Below are 12,150 nucleotides of genomic sequence, written 5' to 3'. Positions count from 1 at the left end.
TGTAAAACATACACTTTATGAATTAATAGATACTGACAGGTGAAACTGTTAGTATTATATACCCTGTACAAACCTTCTATAAGTACTGTACGTGAGATTATAACTGCACCAATATTGTTGAAATTTAACTAAAAATAAGTGCTACCCAAAATATCCGAGAATGTTAGTGTAAAAATAAGAAATCTATACTTGCGACCTAATGTATTCCATCAACTTCAAAGTAGTCCCCTCCGACATATACCTATGCAACATTCCCAGCTTCATTCAACTTTTGGAAGCACTACTGGAAGTCCGCAGGTGAAGGGTGTTCAGGACCCGTTTCGATTCTACTTGGAGATCTTCATTGGGGTCAAAACGTCTACCTCTCAACGCAAGTCCTATCTTTGGGAACAGTTAGAATTCGCAAAAAGTATGGAGGCCGGGGGATTGTTGGCATATTGTTCTTGGCCAGGAATTCCCCTACAAAAAGCGTGTTGTGCCCGGGAGCGTTGTTATAGTGCAGCAATCAGTCTTTCGTTTGCCACAGCACTGGGGGTTTGCGCCGAACATCTTAACACAGTCTCTCGTTGCAGCTCAGTGCATGTCTGAGTCCTGAGTACTTTTGGTCAATGTTGAGAAGGTGAGGGACATGCTTCACTGCAATTCGTCTCATGTTCAGTTCATCGGACAGATTTGGTTGACATGTACCGTACGACAGTCGAAGTCTTTTACTAACATAGTGAACTGTCTACCTTCTGTCTTTGCGAATCACATCACGCACTTTCATAATCATTTCCGGTGATCATCTCGTAATTTTAGGTTATACTGATGCCAAACAACAAAAGTATTTTAGGCTTATACTCTGTCTTATATTGTAAGATAGTGAGATGTTAACCTCATCAATATTTTAGGATGTTTAACAAAAAATCTTGTAACCCCTGGAAAACTCGTCTATTTGAAGTGAGCTTTAATACCAGCAATACTTTAGGCTTTATATACCTCTCATACTCAAAATATGTGATGTTTTAAGTTCACCAACGTTTATTGAAGTTTAACCAAAAAGCTATTTAGGTCTACCTCAAATACACTTATAACCTCAAAAAATGTTTTAATTTCTAACCTAAAAAAATTTAACCTCATCATTAATTTCTATTCATATGACAAGGGTAGCCACCGTTAAAGTCTGTATCATCCATAAACATTTTAACAGATTGATTCCGTTAATGAGATCGTTCAAGATAATCTCTCCAGCTATATATAGAAAAATACAATTCCCAAATTTAAGAGGTCATCCTACCCATATTTTATAGAAGAGAATGGACTCCTATACTAATCATGTAGCCATATAACATGATAAACTCTCATCAAAGAGGATGCAATAGGTCAAAAACCTCTATTGTAAATTTTTGGTAATTTTATACTCATAAAATGGAATGAGATGGGGCATCCAAATTTATATTCGAGAAGTCGTAAAGAACATTTATCTAATTCTACTTTTTGACAATTCTCAAATTTAAGGGGTGATTCTGGCTATCTATTCCAAAATTTAGAGGGGATTCGTTAATATTCCCTTGTGTTATAGAAAAAAATGACCCTTGTACTTACCCATAAAAGCATATAACATAATAAACTCTTGTCGAAGAGGATAAGTTAAAATCTCCAAAATTTTGAATTTTAGATAACTTTTCACCCATGAAAGGAACGAGATGAAATACTCAACCTTAGAGAGGTGCATACCCTAGTCTTATACTACGATAACATATTTTTAGTTTTGCACTTTCTAAAATTTAAATATTAAGAGAAACCTATTCTTGGGACAATGAATCGATTGCCAGAAATTACATCTCGATGTCTCTTTTCCTTTTCTGCCATGGGGAAATCAATATTGAAAAAGGGTAATATCAAATCTCAACCACTTCTGGATCTAATAGAGTGTTGCGGATAGTTCTGCTATGTTGCCTTGGGATGATAAATCGTTTACAAAAAAGTTTCGCTGTTAATGTCTACGGTGATTAAAGCCGAAGCCGGAAATGTCTAATTTGAACCACTTCCGGTCTGAATAGAGTGATAACGGAGGAACTGGGACCTATTTTTGGGACGCTGATTAGATTGTAAGAAAAGAGTTTTTTTTATTTCTCTTACAGTTTTTGCTCTGATATATGTCACCAGATTGATGGACCAAGCCATATTATATGACTGGTCAAAGGTTTAATCTGATCAAACGATGATATATTGACTGGCAATGAAGAAAAACTATGTAAGTATACTGAGATTCTTGGCGTAAATTTATACCCCTTATAAAAATGAACTATATTGGGTTTTGGGGCGTTGGTCAAACGTCGAAACTGGCTGATCAAATCTGATTAAATCAAGACATAAGGATTAACGTTGTCAAATGTTTAATCCGCTGGATGTGGTGAATTGACCCGACCATCGCCGTTTCATATCTACTCAAGAGAAGTCAATCAAAATACTAAAAATGTTTGACGAAATCTCAACAAACATTGATGTATCGATTGGCAAGGAAAGCAATGGACAAAAAGTAGAGGAAATAGCGTGACGGCTCATATGCAATAATCAGACGAATTAAGACTGACGAAATACAAGACGAAACAGGCCACTTCTGGTAGGGAAATACGTTCTCCTAGAAGAGACAGCTCTTTAACGACATTTTCTAGAAGAACGTGTAGTTAACTTCTTTACCAAGAATAGCTTACATTTATGCTAGAAAAGCTGATAAAACGTTGAAAATTTTCGATCATATCTGATCACACGTTTGATATAATAAGATATCAAATTGGAGGTGTAAAAGAAGCTAGCCTCTTCTTTTCTATCATTCACATTATATCTATTTTAAATTTAATCAAACGTTGGAAATTGTTGATCAAATATGATAAAACGAGGATCGTACGATTAGCATTGAGAAGTTTCAAATATGGCGTAAAAGGAGGCTAGCATATAGTTAGCCCCTACTAAAAATAACTTATATTTATGTTAGTAAATCTGATCAAACGTTTGGTGATCATATCAGACCACACAATGATGAAATAAGTGTATGTGGGTTGAACTGAGTGATTTGTTGAAGAGAACCAAATCATCCTTGAAACCAGATATAATTATTCTAGAGAGTAATATCTACTCGACATATATTATTAAGTGCATATAAACCATAAATTATTCTCCTCCAAAATTCCTTAAAATTTATTTTATTTGTTTTCTTATTTTGATTGTTCATATTTGGGATTAAATTCCGATAAGCCCCACCGCTCCAAACAAACGCAATAAGGTAGGTGAATGAAACCTAAGCCAATTTAAACTAAGCTAACCTCGAAAAACTGCAGGAGTTTAAAGGAATAAATACCTATATCTGTATTGTTTGACATATTTGGTTCCAAATTAAATTTAAAAAATTGATTTCTAATATTGCTATAGTTAACCACTAATTATATTCTATTTTTGCTTCTCATTTTATACTTAATGCAATAGACCAAGTTTCTTTTTTAAAAGTGCAATTTCACTCCTAACTGAAGATAAGCGGGATGCAGAAGGTAGCGCCATCTCTTGAGCCATCTGTATTCATTTATTTGTAATTTCATTTGGAGATGGTTAACAGGATTTATTTATTTATTGATACGTTTGACTGCGTACAATAAAAAAATGAAACAAGAAAAATGCATCTTATAACAAGCAATGAAGTGCTGAAATGGTTTCTTGACTTCATAGTAGTAGTTCAAAGAAGTCCGTGGGGTTGGTGAATTTACTGAGTAGATCTGGGGTGGCTTTTAGCTTTTGCATATAGGTGCGTAGCGTTGTATTATGTTGGTCAGGTTAAAATCCTTCAGAAACTGAAGTTCTCTAATAGTTTGGATGATGTTTTCAGAGGATGAATTATCATCAGGGGTGTCCGTCTTCGGTGTTGAAGTTGCGATAGTGCGTGATATTGTAGGTTCGGGTCTTGAAGTGGGTGTAACAGTGGTGTCTTGAAGGGGCGTTGAACGTGAAATTGTGCTTGCTGGCGTTGTTTACATTTTTGTTTGTAGAATTTGTTGTATTCGCGGACATTCCTGATAACAATAGACAAAGATGTCTATTTTGTTCTTGACTATCTTTTTTTCCTCCCTAGTGACTACGAGAATAAGGCATTTGGTTGAAATTTGCCAAGAATGTTAGTACAGACATTCCCGAGTTACTTAAATTTCATATACGAAGATTCATACATGCGTAACAAATTTCCAATAAAAATAAAATTTACCAATGGTAACTGCATCTGAAATAAGAATAGTATTAAGTTTTTAAATCCTATTTTGAAAGCCATGTAGTGCATGAGACATGAACTAATTAGATAATTAACAACTGTAGATTTAAGTCTGGTTTTCTTTTCTTAATACCAGTGTTGCAAAAATAAGAGGTTCTGTGCGCTATTTATAAAGCATATTATGTTTTGAGTTTTTGCAAAGCAATATTATTGAACATTATTTTCTTCATAGGACTCATGTGTTCCCGGAAAATCTTAGATTATGGTAAAAACTTTTCTTAACGTGAATTTCAACTTACGCAAAGAGTCCTTTAACGATCCATCTACGTAAGTCGAAAACTATCGGTGTTATTTTTTATTATATTTTATTTTATTTACATGCAGAGGGCTGATTAATTCCTGTGTCAATTTCATTTGTTCACTGTGCAAAAGTGGTATGAGGTAAAGCCGTGCAATTTGGTGTAACTTTAGACGAAGGACATAAGTTTTGTTTCGTCATATAAGCATGTCACTTGTACTAAAGATTGAAGGGATATAGGGTCAAAGGTCAAATTTCGAATTTTTCCTTATGGGATTGCAATGGGAATTCTGAAAGAGCCTGAAAAAACGTAAATCAAAGTGATAACAAAGAAAAAGCTGTATGGTATGATCCTATGTCGCAAGCCGATCAAATAGGCGTCAATCAAGTGTCAAGGTCAGAGGTCACGGTCAGATTAAGATCATAGGTCACCTTGAGAACCCATTTGATGTGATGAGGTACGGACATTACGTTGTTTTCAGAGTATTCAAATGGGTTCTCAAGATGACCTGTGACCTTGATCTGACAGCGGCCTCTGACCTTGACACTTGATTGACTCATATTTGGTTGGCTTGCGACGTAAAATCATACCATACAGCTTTTTTTTTTGTTATCACTACGTTTTTTCAGGCTCTTTCATAATTTAATATTGCAGTCCCATAGCTTTGTTGTTGTTAGGAGTATGTATGTGTTATTGTTAGGAGTGGTGTTACTGTTAGAATTGTGTGTATGTGTTATTGTTAGGAGTGGTGTTACTGTTAGAATTGTGTGTGTTATTGTTAGAAGTGTGTGCCACTGTTAGAAATATATATTCGTTAGGAAAAGACACTCTACAATAGGTACAATCTGTTAGTTGATAGTGTATTTTCCTTACATATACAGCATGTAAATAGATTATTAACCGTGTGCCAAAGAATAACAAGAAAGCAATTAACTATAGTTGGACTTCATACCGTTTAACACCATAAAATTTCGTTTTCCACAAAAACCACGCATTGAAATTTACCCGCAGACATCTAATTTTGTTAAAGCTCGATGAAACCTGTTCATATTATAGTGAAACAAAATTTAAATAATAGTTAATCATAATTGTTTATATCTCATTAACCAATGCCATGTATGCTTGTCTTATTAGTGGCATATTCGAAAGCTGGGTAAGGTCATCAGTGTTTGTTTCACCCTAAGATTTTTCTTTCTATTCTGTTCAGGCCTATAAGATGTAACGAATTGTAATATGCCTCATTTTTAGACATTTTTCTTCTTATTATAATACTCTCACAATATTGTAAAGCATTTAATATATTTTGAAACAACTTTCCCAAGCTTTTCTTTTTTGTTAGTTCTTGACTTGTGTATTTACTACGGTTTGTCTTCAGCTCTTTTCTATTTGTAGAGGTAAAGCATTTTTAAGTATATAATGTTATGTTATGTTATGTTATGTTTCTTCAACTCTTCAATTTTCTTCTTGCTAATCTTCATGGTTGCTAACTATATGGGTTGTTCTATGTGTAATGCAGTAATATCTCGATCTTTTAAATTTTCACCTATGCCCTAGTGGTTCTCAATCTTTTCGAGTCTAGCAACATCTTGGGTGAATGTGATTGCCGTGAGCACTCTCGTCATCCGAACCCAATCCATGTATGCACAATCCATCCAATTGGAGAGCTGTTATATTACAGTCACTGCTCAGATAAGAAGTGGGAAATAATAATAATAATAATAATAGTTATTATTTTTGTTTGCAAAAAAGTTTAACATGTCATGGAATCTTTAACGATTCTTCAATTTCCTTTTTGGATCCAAAGATCCAATATATTTCAGGCAGAAATTTTCTTGTAGGCCTTATATCTGGAGAACTAAATTGTTAGTTTTGTTTTGGCTACACCAGGGCCGCCCACAGGGGGGATGTATGGCGCAAGCTGCGCCATTGAGAAAAATTTTGGGGGGGATTTTACTCTACTTTCGAACTAGCAATTTTACTGTCGGAATAGCATTAAAACACGATTTTGAGAAGCTAATTGTCAAAAATTTTCCGGGGTGAACCCCCGTACCCCCTGCTTCGATACTCGATGAATGAAGTACCGCGCAAGTAGCCGTATGAAAGGAAAGGTTGGTTCGTTTTAAGAGAGAAGGGTCACCCACAGGAGGGGTGAATGGCGCAAGTTGTGCCATCGAGAAAAAAAATCGGGGGAAATAAAAAAAATGGGGAAGAATTTTACTCTAATGTCGAATAAGTAATTTTGCTGTCGCCAGAGTAACATTGAACACGATGCGATTTTTTTTTTAAATCTCGAGAATGAATCCCCCTACCCCCTGCTTAGAAACTCTATGAATGAAGTACCGCGCAAGTTGCTATATGAAAGGCTGGCGCCAAGTTCTGGTGAACAACAGTTACAAACACTCAAGGAATCACTTTCAAATTTAGATTTGAAACTTGCCTATGTTGTCTGTTGAAAATTATAAAGTAGTTTGACATAATTGTGAGCTAGTGGTAACCATACAGACAACAGCCAAGTTTCAAATCTAAATTTGAAGTGAGCCAGTCAGTGTTTGTAACTGTTGTCCACCAGAACTTGGCGCCTATTTTTGTGATTTCAATTCTTTTTAAGGCCACTCGTACTTGCTCTTTTACAGGAATGTTTTCTGTTGGATATCACTTCTTTTTTTGTAGGCTAATTTCGAGGATAACATTTTCGTTTGGTATCAAACTCAATAACTTGTAACTTGCGACTTACTTTTCATGTACAAGGGAATTATATCAATATTTTGTAAAGAAAAAAATAATAATACTAATTGTAAAAAAAGAATACCTGTGCCATACACAGTGTGTAGAAGCTTTTATACCCTTCAATATCCTTATAGAACATATTTAGTATTGTACACTACCAAGACTACTAATAAAAGTAATGCCATTTTTATAATTACTACTGCCCCTAGTACTACTACAAGCATTCTATAATACTACTACAGGAAATAAAAACAACAACAAAAATAAAATTACTAGTATTATAAAAAACTACTGCTACACTGGGCAATTGTTTTTAGAGGACTTGAGTTTTGAGTCGGGAAGAGATTATTAGTTTTGGGGGGGAGTGCGCCATCAGCTTTGGGGGGGATGGGCATCCCTGGGCTACACTATGTAGTTCACGAACTGAAATATATTGGATCTTTTGATCCAAATACCTTTAAAATTATCTCCCCCCAATCCGCAGAGAAAACTCAAAACATTTCAGAAATATAAAATTGTGTATGGTGGTTTGTGCGAAAGGGTATAATGCCAATTGGAGAGTTGCTTAAACTCTGTCTGGATCGAACTTTTAGTCAGTATAAAAATTTTTGGCTTGACTCTAGTGATCATAAATTGCTTATACTTTAAACAGAGGTACGCGCATACCTTCTCGCGTACAAAAAATACTTTTTGCGCTACCTATACACCAACAGGCTTTCCAGTATCACCAAGAAACGAAGAATTAGTATATCCAAGATTAGGATTCACAGTACAAGACATACAATAAAGTGTCAACTGTGTTTATTTATTATTCCAAACAAATGGAATATATATCTGTGAAATTTGTGAGTAATTCTTGTATAAAACCATTTTAGAAAAATCGATATAATTTCGTGTTCTAAAAATTTCCTTTTGCAAATATTGAAATAACAGAATTTTAAAAAATAAATCCATTTATCAGCCCATTATATAACCAGCAGTCACCATTGACTTCTTCTAAGTTCGCACCATCTAGACAACAATTGTGTAAAATATTTCAAGTTTTTCTATTTTGCAAAAGTTCTTGTTCATTCTGGCTTCATTTGAGATTGTTTGCAGTTTCCATAAGACCTATTACTCATTCTAATACAATGTGTTCTAGTTGATTAAAATACTACAGGAGATAAGAATTCTTTGACAGAGAAATATAATTACATGATAATTTTTAAATGGTTTTCGTTGCATTTGAATACTATTGATTTCCTGCATATTGCTTACACTGCATCTACTTGTAGTAGAAATAGTTGCATCAAATATTACCTTTGTGTCATATAAGACGAAAAGGGATATAAAAGATTTTGAGAAAGGCAGAATATTTTCTTCATTAGGGAAATTGCTTTTCCCTTTGCAAAAATCAAAAGTGAATAATTGTTAATTTGCAGTTTCTTATTTTTATACACTTCAATACCTTTTTTGAAATTAGTCTTACAAATAAATTAGTGTTTATGAAAACCACGTCACGTCACCAATAAGTTTAATAATTGTCATTTTTAATGTTTTTCATAAATTTGTGTGAATAGGGCTGTTGAATCCAAATGTTTTCTCTTATCCGTACACAGTAATATCGACATGTGAATATTGAAACTTTGTCAATCAATGCAGAAGAACCCACAATTTATAAATTAATGGAAGGTGTCCAATGTTTCAAAATAGATACGTTCGGAGCAAATGGGTCCCCGTTAGGACCTCCCTGGTGCAGAAGAAATACAAGTATTGTTTTTGAAAAGATTTACACAGATTTTTAGGGGGTTCGCACAGGGTGACCCGTAGTGGGTTCTCCCCTGAGTTGGTCTTATTCTTCAGTTATCCTAAAGTTTATTTTTCATGAGTGATGTTATTTTGCAAGTGCTGATTTGTTAGTATTTCCCAAATTAATAAACATACAGTGTATCTACATTGCTTGTACTCCAAACACTTACTGAAATAATAGCGAATAAAAACAAAATTTATTGTGTCAGGGGTATAATTTGGGGAGGGGACAATTGTCTTCCTCTGAGTTTGAGAAACACGTACTTTTTCAATAAATTGCATACTATTATACAAATAATAATGTGGAATTCTTATGTCAGTAGACAACCTAACCTCTTTCCCTTGCAAAATCTGAATTGACGCTACTGTATTAGAGTACCTGTATTTATTTATTTTAGTGTTTTGTTTGTCTGAAGCTCTAGACTCGAACAAATTTCTTCTTAAATTCCCTTCAGATATTTAAAGTTGAGTTGAGTTGATTTCGAGTTTAACGTCCCTTTCAGGAGCGAGGCTATATGACACGGGACCTACTGATTAACGTGGAATCCGAACCACATGAGCTCCCGCCGGGAATAGAACCCGGGTCTCCCACGCCAAGGGCGCGTATGCTAACCGTTTAGAGATGTTGTAAAGCAGTAAATCACAATTTAATTCGAATTCTACAACGTATCTCCCTAAAGACAAAGAAGATACTATTATCTACAATCAGTAAAAGGTCTTTTAGGTGTGTTAGCGTGGTTATTATCTTGAACTTCTTCCCCAGCCGATCTCTTCTTCTGCTTGTAGTGTATTAAATTAGTTAAGTAAATGACATATTCAAATTCTATGTAGGCCCTACTAAATTTCCCTATGATGTCAAATTGTGTGCACTTATACTCATCTGCCCAAAAGTTTATTCATATTAGTATATTCATAGTATTCATAGTTTATTCAAAGTTTATTGTGCCCAAAAGTGATCTCAACATTGAGGACTTAGGTTTAAAAATATTTTTCCTTAAAACTTTATTTAATTATGATCTATCACATCAAAGAATTGAACTCATTCTTGTATGATAAATCACTTTACAAAGTGACATTTCAATTTTATATAATAGACTTGTAATTACTGTGTTTAATGTGGTATCATCCCTATTCGGTCCGATCCATTCCTAGCCAGGTAATTGCATTTGTTACAGTAGGCCTAAACGATAAATATATATCCACTTAAGCAGTACTGTAAGCAGAATTTTAAGAAGGTGGAAGGTGTCCAGGTTCCCAAGGTCATATCATTTCTGAATTTTGTAAACATAGTCTGTCTTAATACAGTAAGTGCTTATTTTTTTTTCATTATATCTTTCTCAAGGGAGGAGTAGTTAAAACTCGAAATTCTTTTCTTACGCCACTGGTCATAAATACAAGCAGAAATGACAAAATTCGTGCCGTAATATATAACGGTTCAAAAGTCGTATCTTGCCTTTTAAAAGAAAATTGACAGTCCCCCTGGGATTTGTAAAATATTAACCAGAAATAAAGTTCTCAAATTCCCAATTATAAGAAATACTATGAAAAATTCGTAGCAAGTAGCAACAGGTTGTTATTGTCTAAGTCAAAAATTTCCCGAAAGTGAAATTTTGTGCCTTTATATGTGGTATAGAAATTACATTATGTGAGTAAAAGGTGGTGAACACCTTTCCATTCCACTGGAATATTATAGTAACTAGAACTTAAAACTAGTATCCTTCTTAAATTTGAACTCAGTTTGTCAGTACTAACGATATAGTGATCCTATAGTCGCTCTGTCAGTCAATCCGTGATATTTTGCACAGTTTCCTTTATGATTTTGAAAATTCGTTGTTCTATTTCGGAGCATATTAATTAATTTATTTAAAATATTTTTAAAATACGTCTGCATTAGAAAAATATAACTATCTTTCAAAAAAGTTATAGCTATAAAACGGACAGATAAAACAATTACAGTGTTAGCAAAAATATGAAAAATTAATTATAAAATTCAAACAAGAATCTATTTAAAAGCTTAATCAATTGAAATTTCCATTTATTCTCTCCGTCTTGGGAAAAAGGCAAAAGTTTTTATCGAAGATTCCCATTCTTTTTTCGATCTTTAAAAAAATATTTAAAGGAATTGTAATTTAATCGACCTCAATTATGGTATAATAAATTTGTATAAAAGCAATATAAATTATTTTAGTTTTCATGAAAGTATTTTCGATGATTTTCTCAAACTGACCTTGTTCGGGCTAATTCGGCCATTTTGGCACGAGCCAAAATTTTCATTTAAAACTATATTAGTGAAACAGTACATAGGGCTCTAAGGCCGGGACTTCTTTTACGTAAATCCCTCGTAAGGGAAGTAATTGGAACTGGAACTACCTTCTTCATACTGCAGATATACTGTAAGTATCTCGTTAAATCTCCGTAACATGGCATAATCTATTTCTATTGCAAGAAACCAGAGAGTGCACATTACGGATATATCCGACGTACCTAAGAAACACTAGGACATTGTCTAAAATGGCTCTAGGTGTTACCATCAAAATGAATATTAAATTTGAACACCAGTTTTAGAGTTGGTTGAATTTTGGATGTGAATAGAAAATAGTTTGATGATAAAAATTTAATAGTCCTGTATGCATATTGAAACTTTAAAAAAAATACTTTTTGACAAATTTCTACGAGGAATTTGAACAACATAGCTTTAGTTACATATTGAATACTGTATGGTGCTCAAAATATAATAATAATGTAGTAAGGGTAGCGATTTAAAAAAAAAATAGATTGTTTAAGAAAATAAAAAAGATAACGTGGAAATCACGCCACAGAACTACGAAATATTCCTGCAAATATATGCATTGTAATGAGTTTCATAACAAGATTTTAAGTTAAATTCTATCTGCAATTGGAAAGTTCATAAGGTCTTGAAATACAAGAGATCTTGGGAAGTACCGAGAGTTAAATCGAAAGGTGTAAGTTAGGAGAGAAAGAATGAAGTTCATTGAACGAGAGATTCATCACAGCAGATGCAATTAGTAAGTACATTACACTACATTCGCAATGTTGGATAAGCTGTAATGGTTATCCAACCATTAGTGTCAAGTAAACCTT

General features: G+C 33.9%; 1 protein-coding gene across 34 annotated transcripts in view; it reads left to right on the top strand.

Moving 5' to 3' along the window:
- Positions 1-12,150, top strand: part of LOC145664324 (uncharacterized) — a 1,583,153-nt gene that overhangs the window by 787,276 nt on the left and 783,727 nt on the right. The window contains exon 1 of one of the 34 annotated variants that reach the window (XM_081730920.1): positions 4,473-4,561. The exons of 32 other annotated variants lie outside the window; for them this stretch is intronic. The gene's annotated coding sequence lies outside the window, so the exon portion shown is untranslated. Of the gene's footprint in view, positions 1-4,472; positions 4,562-12,150 lie in introns of those variants that run through there. One more of the 34 variants, XM_081730915.1, reaches the window with a different exon arrangement.

The sequence above is a fragment of the Thermobia domestica genome, chromosome 11 (genome assembly GCF_964235325.1).
Source record: "Thermobia domestica chromosome 11, izTheDome1.hap1.1, whole genome shotgun sequence".
Lineage (NCBI taxonomy): Eukaryota > Metazoa > Arthropoda > Insecta > Zygentoma > Lepismatidae > Thermobia > Thermobia domestica.
This window is presented reverse-complemented; position numbering and strand designations above follow the sequence as displayed.